This window comes from Grammomys surdaster, unplaced genomic scaffold (assembly GCF_004785775.1).
Source record: "Grammomys surdaster isolate TR1022 unplaced genomic scaffold, NIH_TR_1.0 191, whole genome shotgun sequence".
In the NCBI taxonomy this organism is placed as follows: Eukaryota; Metazoa; Chordata; class Mammalia; order Rodentia; family Muridae; genus Grammomys; species Grammomys surdaster.
Window position 1 is genome coordinate 14,329,009 of NW_021604636.1, and position 11,222 is coordinate 14,340,230.

Here is an 11,222-nt window from a genome sequence, read left to right on the forward strand (position 1 = left end):
ACACACACACACACACACACACACACACACACACACACACACACACATTTATTGGTGGAACATAACAAGCTCAAATTTGCAGGACCACTCTCCAGATAGCCTAGGGCTTACATAGACTGCCTCCTTTCTCTTGAATAACTAGCAAGTCTTGAGAATAACTGTAGAATACAGTTCAGAGTTGGGGGAGAAGAGCACAAAATAGCCTTGGCCTGTTCCTGTCCTGTTTGGGGAATGCAACATCTGGAGAACAGCCTGGGATTTTCCCCATTTTTCTCCATTAGAACAATGTCCTCCAGAGACTTACCCTAGTGAGTCATGTCACCCAGGAGGGACTGCCTCCTAGTGTCTCCAGAGATGGTACAAATAGGGTATTCCAAGTTTGACTCAGACTGTTTTTAGCTGCTTTTCTGAGACTTGGGGGAAAGGTTCACAATGGACCTTAGTTCTTGTCCCTTGCTGTCAACCTGCCATTCATCTGCTGCATGTTACCTGTTGACTGTATGCTCTGCATTCCCGGATACAGACAAACCGATAACTAGTACACAGTGGGTCCCTGGGCCTTCTCCATTCTCCACCACACTTGGCAGTTTGCCCCTAATCACAATAAGTAAATAACTTAAAATTCAGTGGAGTCAACAGGGCAGGGGCACACCTTGCTGAAAGTACTAGAAATAGAACTAAAGCTTGCAGCCGAATAGATCTTTGCTAATCCTAAGGGAGCTCATTATGTCAGAGAAGACTTTGGGGAAATTTAGGAAGGCAAGGAGTCCTGTTCTCTTCCTCTAAATAAGCCACAGCTTTAGATTTATCTGATTCATAAATTTACATTTTTGTTTGTATTTTCTATAATGTAATTATGTCTATAAAAGGGGAATTTTTTTATAGCAGAAAGAGACAGAATAGAGGTCATACATAACTCTTTTATCTTTTTAGTTGCCTTTCTACCTTTTGGAGGAGAGACTGGTTTCTTCAACATGTTTCCCGGGTCCTAAGGAGTCACCTGCAAGGATGTATCTTCAGCTCTTCTATATTTTATGGACCTGTTTGGGTTCCTTTGAGTGGACACAGAAGGAAGCAGGAGTTTGCTTCACATTTTGAGCCTTTAGAAGACTGCATGATTTGAATGGTCAGCAAGACTCTCCTGAACTCCGGGTTTTCTAATCCCTGGAACAAGCAGAAGAAGTTTATAAAATCAGTAAATTTGCACCTGGCAGTACAACTTTAAAAAACAAACAAAAACTCAAGAGTCCAATTTTGAAAAAAAAAAAAAAAACAAACTACCAAATCATGAACTTCTCTATTCATATTCTAATACTTACTGCTAAAGACCACATGTGTCCTTTTGTGAACTAAAAATAAATGGCTCAGAACTTTGGGGAAACATATATTTAATGCTGCTAAGTGATTCATGTCCAGCTCTGACAAACTGCATTCTTGTGCAATGGTGGAATATATTTTCTCAGGTGGTAGCTCCAACCCAGTTCTACGACTCAGTTCTACTGAGGCCTAATTAAGGTCTACTGTCTGTAGTCATGAGAAATTCTGCAGGGTAAAATCATGAAAGAAAAAGAGGTGCCAGAAGACAAGGCCAGTCTTTGGTACTGGAGACATAACATGTTTTAGCTGTATTAGATTATTATTATTAAGTTTTTGGGCTGGTTTGGGCTATTAAGTCTCAAGGAAATTTGGGACTCTGGTAGATGGAACTACAGAAGCCCCCATGGTCACGGCCTATAGCACAGAGCTCCAGAAGGTGCTTTTGTGTCTGGACTATTGAGCAAGTTGCTGAGGTAAATTATCTGCTGGAGATGGGGGTGCATCCTTTAGGAATCAACTGCTTGACCAGAGAGCTGTCACATTATTCCAGTGTGGAAGCTTGTTTTTTTTTTTTTTTGTTTTTTTTTTTTTGAGACAGGGTTTCTCTGTATAGTTCTGTGGACCAGGCTGGCCACAAACTCAGAGATCCACCTGCTTCTGCTGGGCTTAAAGGCAGGTGCCACCACCTCGTTAGGTATAATCTGGGTTCTCATTCACCAGTTCTCTGTAAAGAAACCATAAAGGCTCTAGGAGTGCAGTGGGTTTCAGATGGGATTAAGGGACCGTGATTTCTCATGATCCCTTCCCCCATGTGCCAGACTTTGATGCTGGAGAGAGAGTAGTAAGATCAAGCCTGAGTGGTGGGTTTCCAAAGCACAGTATGTGTAGAGTAACATCCCATGCTTGTCTTACTGAAGGATGAGGAAGGCTGGGGGGGGGCATTTTCAGAACTCATCCTGTGCATGTTGGCTGCTGATGTTTTATTGGCACCTACTCTAGGCTTTTGCGATAGCTAAGCTTTGTCAGCCTCCCCAGTGGTGATCACCTAACACACGAAAATGAGATGAACGTGTCCTGTGGAATGTGCTCAGACTGTCACTGTTCACAGGTCTGTAAAGTCAGACCGTTTAATTTCTTTATTTTTTAATCTTAAGTTTTGTAGTGTAATTTGGTCGATCTTACATATCATTAGAGTGAGAGTTAGATATGTTTTCCTGATACCACTCTGTGCTTTCTTATTGCTTATACAAGGAGAAGTGGACAAAGGGTAAGGTGTCATTATGTGAGTCTAAGACACAGCCTCATGTGAATATAACCTCAAAATAGTGGTGCCTGACTTCCTCTCCATGAAATTCCCATTCATTCAGCTTATGTGTCAACAGAGACCAGACTTCTGCCCTCCCTTTCCACCTCCCTACCTAATTCCAGTTCCTGTAACCTTTCATTAACCCTTTAGAAATCAATGGAGCATGTAATTATTACACCATATAGAAACAGTGGGGGGAAACAAATGGCATTGTGCAAAAGGTGAAATATGGAGGGAAATCATTCAGAAAAACATGAAAGGCATCCTTTCAATTGTGTACACTAAATTTCTTGGGCAACAAAGAAAGTGATTAAGTGCATGCTTCTATAAAGACCCCACAGAAGTAGTGATAAAAACTGAAATGTTCCAATTTAAATGATAACAGGAAACCAGCACAGTCTTGGACATTTACTTCCTTGGTGCAAATGTTTGACTGTACCTAGCGTGACGACATTTTCATCTGTTAGCAGCACAGACCGCCTCTGGCTAGTCTCAGAAAGGTACAAAGGTGAGCCCTTAGCTTGACAGCCCTTCTGCATTGTGCACAAGTGCATGTGTGCTTGCGTGTGCACATCCATGGGGTTGGAAGTACTAATAAAATGTTGCTGCTAATTTTTCAGGAAAGCGCTACAAAAAGGACATAGAACTCTAGTGGTACATAAGGTATGTGTTTATGGAAGCATGTTTATCACATGTATGCATGCATGTACATATGTATGTGTGTGCTAAGATTAACCTGCCTTTCTTTAAAGGTTTCCTGTTTTATATTTAGGGGTGCTGAGGATTGAACCTAGGGCCCTGTGCATGCTAGGCATCTGCTTTCCCACAGAATTTCACTTTAAAAAAATAGGTGTACGTAAATCTTGTAAATTTAAGAATAGCATTTTTATATGTTTAATTTTGAAATATGCGGAGCAAGCTGGACACAGTGACACTTGAGCCTGATGCGTCAGCGACTGGGGAGACTGATGTGGGAGGGTCACCTGAGCCCTGGAGTTTGACGATATAGTAGGATCCTGTTTCCAAGAAAACTGAAATAAATAGATGTAGAGTATGGTACCACAGAGAGCATTGGTTTGGAGAGGTTAGTAGAAGATTTGGTCATATGTCTTCCACTAACTCTTCATTCTGATCTATGGGTGTCCACATCTTTAATTCAGTGGTCTCAACAATGAAATAAAAAAAAAATCAATGAGTGAGCTCTCAAAACTGTTATCACTTCCAGACTCCACCACTGCACAAACTAATTTAATGGGGCTGGGAGTGGCACTAAGCTTTGGTAATTTCTCAGAGATCCCTTGGTGAGCGTAATGTGCAGTTAGGGCTGACAGCCACTCAACCAGCCTATGTTGAGACACAATCACAGGCCATGTCCAACAACATCTGTATCTTGATCTTGAATTTGCTGGTGTTTTTCTTATCTCATCATGATCATTTGCCGTGACAGGAAACTATGACCAAAATTATTTTACTTATACTTCCATTCCCATCGTTCATCATCAAAGGTAGTCAGGGCAGGAACTCACACAGACTGGGACCCTGGAGGCAGGGGCTGATGCAGAGGCCATGGAAGAGTGCTGCTTGTGAGCTTGCTCCTCATGTCTTGCTTATAGCTTGCTTATAGCAGCCCGGGCTACCTGCCCAGGGATAGCACCACCCACAATAAACCGGGCCCTCCCACATCAATCAATAATTTAAAGAATGTCCTATAGACTTGCCTACAGACAAACTCATAGAGTTATTTTTTTCTAATTGAGAATCTCTCTTTCTAAATAACTATCTCATAGCAAGTTGACACAAAACTAGCCAGTACAGCCAGCCAGCAGAGTTAAAGGCCACGTGGACTATTGATCTGTCTGGTTCTTAACTGCCTTGACTTACCCGCTCTCCAAGTGAAGAAACAATGCTGATACCTAGCAATGTCGTCTCTGTGTATGGAAAGGTCCAGATTTTCGTGTTGTTAATGTCTTTACCAGATGAGTACCCTGATGTGAACTGTTATCTAATTTGCCATTTTCTGTAGTATGGACTTGAGTTTCCAGAAGAGCTGAGTTTGAGCTCATTAGTGATGTGACTTCGTATTACTTATGATCTATGAACTATAATTACTTTGTTATAAAATAGTACACCTCCCTTAGGGAGTTATAGAGAGGACTGACTGAGTTGATGTCCACAGAAAACTCTGTCCCATGCTTTCTACATATTGAATGGAATGTGTTAAGAATATATGATACTTAAATTAGGCAGTTAATTATTTAGGAAGAGAACTATATATTTCCCATAGTTTGTATATCTAAAGATCACTAAGACTGGGGAATTCTTTTATACCATCGAAAGAACATAGTCTACTTGACTATCCAGGCAGTAGTCTTGACAAGGAACTGACCAGGAAATGAGAAGATAAGGATTCAGTGTAATGGATTAAAAAATGTCTTCTCATTTACGGGAGACAAATGGTCAAGTTTGTTAAATCCAAATAAACACTATCTATGCTAGCTAGGTTCAGTAAAGGAGCATCATCTTCAGGGAAAGCCATTTCTCCGTTTGAGCTTCTTTAAAATAATTTTTAACACCACTTGAAAGTGCAGGGAGAATTCTCGTGGAGTCATGGAATACACATGCACATTCTTGGCCGCTTGGCTTCCTTGCGTCCACCCTTCATCTGGAAACCACATTGTGAGCAATAGGCTGGGTGTGAAAAACGTTAAGACCAAGGGAATGTAAAAGATTGTGTGTGTGTGTGTGTGTGTGTGTGTAGCTGCCCTCTAAAATTAATTATAAAAATTTGTTTTTACCCCAGAAGGTGCCCATGCAGGCCCAGATCCAGCATGTAAAGTTGGTCTTCTCCAACATCTATTCCTTCTATAATTGCTGAAACACAATGAAGAGCCAGTCTGCCAGAACCAAATGTTATAGTGACTAGGGCTGGTCCTAGGCCCAGTGTGCAGCTGCTATAGCTGCAGCCTACACAGCTTTTCCCGCTAGGAGACAGAGAGCACAGGGCAGAGGTGCTGTCTAGAGGCTACAGGCACGAAGGTCAAGCTCATGTAACCTCAGGGTAGCAGATACTGAAGGTGAAGTGTGCAGCAGCCTGGAGCTCAGGCAAGGATCCTGCTCCCGACAGCCTGCTTAGTTACAAGATCACCCTGACTCTGGACAACCACAGTATAAACGAGACAAATCTCTGTGATGGTCCGGTATTTACGGTGTGTCAAAACCCAGAAACGTTAAACCAGATCAATGACTCTTTACAATGAATATTTGCTTATAAAGCTGCATGGGCAAATAAATAAATAAATAAATATTCCCGTGTGACACTGCGGTTTTCAAAGCCACTATGACAAGTGAATGAATATGAGATGGAGAGATGAGAAAGAGGGAGGAATGGAGCAGTGCATGCAGGGTAGAGAAAGGCCGAATTAGAGACGAATTAGAGACGGTGGAGACACACTTGAGAGAAGGCTGCAGGAGGTGGGGAACACGTCATTGCGGAGTAGAGTTGTCAGGGTGATGTGCAGCCGACTGGAGCCTGCGCAGTCAGCCTGGGACACGCTGCCCAGTGGCAGGATAGCCCTAGCTCCCAGCAATGACATGATATGTGAAATAGAGAATGGTGTAACTCTTGGATTGGACTCCCTCAAAAGAACTCTACGGTCCATGCTACAACTGGGGGCCGTGTTGATATCTGTGGTCTGCTGTCCCAGATTGTGTTTGCAGCTCGAGGTTCTGGTCCGAGTTGCCAGTGGAGGCCATGTAGAAGTCCAAGACCTGTGCTGTGGATGTCCACCGTAGTCTGTGCTACCTCAGGAGGCCATATAGTGTTTATGGGAATAGCCTGCATCGCTGCCTGGAGCCATGTTGGAGTTCATTGTGGTGCTGGAGTCGGGGGCTGTGTTGATGCAGGCTGTGTTGCCATCAAAGCTATACAGATATCCTTGGTCTGTGCTGCCACATGAAACCACCAGGGACCGTATTGGTGTCCTTGGCCCATGTTGCCTTAGAGACCATGTTGATGTCTTTAACCTGTGCTGCTGCCGAGTTCTATGATGGTGTCTGTGGTCCAGGCTTGGGTAGAGGCCTGTTCTGATATACGTGGTGATCTCTGTTACCAATAGAGACCATGCTGAGGTCTATGGCACTTTCCGAGCCTGGATACCTTGTGGGTGTCTGGTCCGTCTGTCACTGACTATAAAGGACAATGAAGCTACTTTTGCAGTTGTATTCATGGCTGGAGACTCACAGTTGAGAAAGGGGGACATAAAAGGGTTCTGAGATAACCCTCTCCCCCCTCTCCACAACTGATGGCTTCTGGAGGGTGAGCTGGCGGGAAAGGACTCAATTTTCTTTAAGGGGCTGGCCAATGAGAGTTTAACCATGCTTCAGTGAGTATATGGGCAACACAAATTGAACTTTTTTTTGGTTGCTCCTTATTTTTTTTTTTGGGGGGGGGGGGGTTGATCCTGGGAAGTGTGATTGGGATGCACGATATGAAATTACCAAATAGTCAATCAAAATATTATGTTGGAAAAATGTTCCTAGATTACCTGTTTTGAAACTTATATCCCATTTCTATATACCACTAATTTGGGTAACTGAATATTACAGAATACACATACAGAATATTTCATAGAGTGAATTTTTTGCTTCATAGCATCTAATATTCAGAGAGTGGACTTCATTCCAGACTGGATTTTATTTCGTGTTCACATCAGTTCTTCTCAGTGTTTATATTGAGCAATTTACCCTTGTCAAGGAAAATGCAAGCTCTTCTAATATTCTATTTAGTTGGTATCTTGCTACTTCTAAGGTATGTGATTGACATAGCATAGACACTTTGACAACAATAGTGTTCCTCTTAGTATCCCCACCAGGTAGAAAAGACACCCCACAACCTCGTTTTCTCCCTCTTCTAGTCTTTGTTAGGTGGTTAGGTGGTTTTGATTTACAAGCAGAGGCAGAGCTTGGCTCTCACCTTGAAGACACCCTTCCTCAATGATGAAAACAAACATTTAAAATGCCCTATAAACCCCCCCCCCATGTCTTTTACATCATCTTTTTGGTCCAAGGCTTCTCACGACCCCTGGGTTTTAAACACAGGCACACCTGCATCATTTTCCATGACAAGCTAAGAGAGACTTGTTGAGGATGCTGATTTTTCGAAATTCTCCCTAGAAACCAAGCCTCTCGCCTCTAGCTATGTGAATACAGCGGGAAGGGTTGGGGAGGAGCAGGCTGTTTGCTTTTCCTATGGCCATGTCAGAGTAATAATTGGTTCTGTGTGATTAAACTCTTTGCAGGTCTTAGATGACATGCCACCCCTTTAGAATTTTGCACCCCAAATCTCAGAAAAACCTCCAAATTATATTCAGTTTACTTAATTTGATCCTAATGTAAAATTAGAAAACTAGGAATGTTTGTGTGCCGTGTGGGTTAGTTAGGCTTTGTGGGGGACAGTTTTTTCTTTTATCTAGTTGTCTCTGCTACCTATACTTATCTTTTTATAATTACTGTTTTGAAAGATACTTTTAATTCCATAAAATCTATCAATTATAAGTGTGGAGTTTGTTGAGTCTTGGTATTTGTGTATGTTTAGGTAATCAGTACCCCAAACAAGATACAGAAATACTACCTTCAACCTTTTCTGTTGGCCCTTCCGAGGTGGTAAGGAGAAAGAATGCTTATTAGAATCTGTCATTCTTAGAAGAAAACACATCTTCAAACCTATTTATAACTGCCCGGCTTTTCTTTAACAAAAGCAACATTTGCTGTAATGACTTGATTATAAGCAGAAACATGCGGGCAGTAAAAGTGCTCCTATAATGATTGACAGCTCAAAGTGGGGAGGAGGAGGTGAAGTGCGCTGATGGTGGGCAACAGTTTATTGCAACTGCAATCAGCTCTGGAGGCTCTAACTGGCTTCAGAGGGACCTAGTTTCCTGTGGCTTTAGCAAAAGGGATAAATTATAGTTGACATCTTCAGTGAAAGACAGCAAGATGACCCGGGGGTGGCGTGGGGGTAGGGCACAAAACAACAAATGGGATAGAAGTTAAGAGATCCTTGTTGAGACAAATGCAGGTTTGTTTGAAAAGACCAAAGAAGCAAACGGTGCAAGGTGTACGTTCAAATAAAAAGCAGCAGATAGGGTGCACCAAACATTGACCGAGGTTCTGCTTCATTAAATCAAGCAGAACCTGGGGGTGTGGGGGGAATGCATAGGAAAGAGTTCAGAATCATTGGTATAGTGGCATCGTGGCTGAAAGGCTGAGACCCAGACAAGAAAGTTGTTGGTCCCAATTAAACAGGCATTCTTTCTGATGAGATAGTACTGAGTTCTTTTCCACCTCTCTGTGGGTGTTTGATATTGTTCAGACAGCTCAATTATAGGATTTTGATGCCTTTAGTGGCGCAATCAATCATTCGTAGGAGGGTTTGGATGCTTGAGTATGGTATATGCCGAGGATGAAAGCAGTGGCTTTTTCATTATGAGAAAAATGGGGCTGCAGCTGAGGAAACATTCAAACTATTACAGATCGAAATTGTCTGTATGCAATTAGATCTGAAAAGAATAGCGTGGGAGACAGAGTAAGATAAAAGCCTCGGTTTTTCTCATATGCCAGGCCGTATTTAATTTTATTATGCTATTTATGCCACATCATTTAAACCAAAGCACATGCAAGTCGGTTCATAAGACACTGAATGAATGAGAACTTCTATGTGGAATGGGTTGAACTTGATTACCACAGAGTCACGAAAGGAGGCAGAGAGGAAGGGATGGCCGCAGTTAGTGTGGCTAAGCATCACAGTCAAGTACAGATTGATTTTCCAAGCCAGAGTATTTCACTGATGTCAGGACTTTGGGCAGATGATGATGGTACCACCAGAGCTAGTCTTCTATTGGTATTCTCTGCCATCTTGCCAGCTGTCTAGCTGATCATAACAGGCTCTCCATCGTGTGCCTAAATCCCTTACGGAGATGGTGGTATTATTGTCCTTCACTGTGATTTAATTCACTGAGTTTTATGACGGAATTGCTTCCATCTCAGGAGTAGAGAAGAATGTACCTTTTCCAGTGTGTGAAGGCATTTTCTTGCCATATGGTACATATAATCCCTATACATGCAGGCAGTTTTTGCAGACGTGGGATTGAATTACCAATGATTTGTTGTGGATTCTGTCAATATGCAGCAAGCCAGCAAGTCTGTCTGATGGCTTTATTTCTTCTACGACAAAAGTTTGTTATAGTGCTTCTAGTATATGTTAATTCTTTTTAGTGCCTTCAACCCCTCTCTTGGAATAGAGTAAGAAAATCTTGGATTTATTAGGATCAGAACATAATGCTGTCCAGGACATTTTAATCATGAAACGAAACCAACCACATTAAATTCTGAATAAACAAAAATCATATAAGCCTTGTCCTATAATTCTCCAAATCACCTTTTAAATATAATACCTCTAACCTTTGGATATTATTCTCTCTCAATTTTCTGTTTTCATCCTTTGACTGTATCTGGCTAACAATGATTTTACCTTTTTACCTTACAGCTATTCAAGACCTTGACCTGCTGGTCCTAATAAAAGAGTTATGAACCATGCCCTGCTGAAATGACTTCACTCCCCCTCTTTTCCCTTCGCCCCTCTAAATTCCCTTGGTGGGTGATAAAGCTTTGCATTGAAATGGATGCATTTGGTCTCTGTTAAAGCCATTTAGGGTGATTTCTCTGCCACAAGCATTATTCTTGGGGCAGACAGATGCTCCTCGTTCAGGGCCCATTTCATAACATATTCTTTCAGGATTCCGTAAAGTCCCTTGGGGCCAGCAAATTATCCCTTCCAGCAAATGTGGTCACACAGGGCATCTCCATCTAGGGAGTCAGTGCAGATGGGGAAGAGAAAGAATACACAATGGGAATTCTACCTTTAATTTTTTTTTAAAAAAGAAAGGAACTAACAACAGCTTTTGATTTCTCTTTGTCTTCCTCCTCCTGCTCTCCCTTTCCCTCCTCCTCTTCTGTCCTCTCCTCCTTCTTTCTAAAGATATGGTTTCGTATTGCCTAGCTTGGTCTTGAACTCCACATATTGCTGAGGCTGGGACAAATGCCCTATGCCCCTGGTCCCATTTCCTGAGTGCTGGGTATACAAGTATGCGCTATCACACCCAGCTTCATATTTTTAGCTTCCTATAAGTGATTGACTAGCAGTTGTCTCGAGAGAAGAGAATATCTATTTTCCGCTATTTTGTTTCTGAAAGGTCACAAAGTGGATGAGCATGCTACAGGCTCAGGCCAACAGGCACTCACGTTTTGTGTTTGATTCTGGGGCCAAGCGTCTTCAGCTGCTCAGATAAATACGTCACAACTTTTCCATTTATCATCTTGATTTTTATATCAGTTTAAGAAATTGAAAATGACTACCTGGGCTGGGCTGAGGGAACAGCTCAGTTGATAAAGTGCAAGTTTGAGGACATGAGTTTGGATCCTAACACCCAGGTGCATTTAAGAAGCTGAGGCAGACTATCTTCCATGAGTTAAGGCTAGCCTATGAGACCTGTAAAACACACACACACACACACACACACACACACACACACACACACACACA